Below are 584 nucleotides of genomic sequence, written 5' to 3' on the forward strand. Positions count from 1 at the left end.
TGTCCCCTGGGTGCCACGTCCTCTGTGTCCCCTGGGTGCCATCTTTTCCGTGTCCCCTGGGTGCTACATCCTCCGTGTCCTCTGGGTGCCACGTCCTCCGTGTCCTCTGGGTGCCATCTTCTCCGTGTCCCCTGGGTGCCAGATCCTCTGTGTCCTCTGGGTGCCACGTTCTCCATGTCTCCTGGGTGCCACGTCCTCTGTGTCCTCTGAGTGCCCCGTTCTCCGTGTCCCCTGGGTGCCATGTTCTCTGTGTCCCCTGGGTGCCACGTCGTCCATGTCCCTTGGGTGCCATGTTTTACATGTCCTCCGGGTGCCACATCCCCCGGGTGCCAGGTTCTCCAGGCTCTGGTTCCTCCATGTCCCCCGGGTCTCCATCTCTTGGCTGTCACGTTCTCCGTGTCCCCTGGGTGCCACATCCCCCGGGTGCCACATCCCCCGGGTTCCAGGTTCTCCAGGCTTTGGTTCCTCCATGTCCCCCGGGTGCTCCATCTCCCGCCTGTCACATTCTCCGTGTACCACATCCTCCGGGTCCCCTGGGCGCCGCATCCCTCGTCCCCCGTGTCCCCCGTGGCGGGGGGGGGGGG

This window comes from Charadrius vociferus, unplaced genomic scaffold (assembly GCF_000708025.1).
Source record: "Charadrius vociferus isolate BGI_N301 unplaced genomic scaffold, ASM70802v2 scaffold1152, whole genome shotgun sequence".
Classification (NCBI taxonomy): Eukaryota; Metazoa; Chordata; class Aves; order Charadriiformes; family Charadriidae; genus Charadrius; species Charadrius vociferus.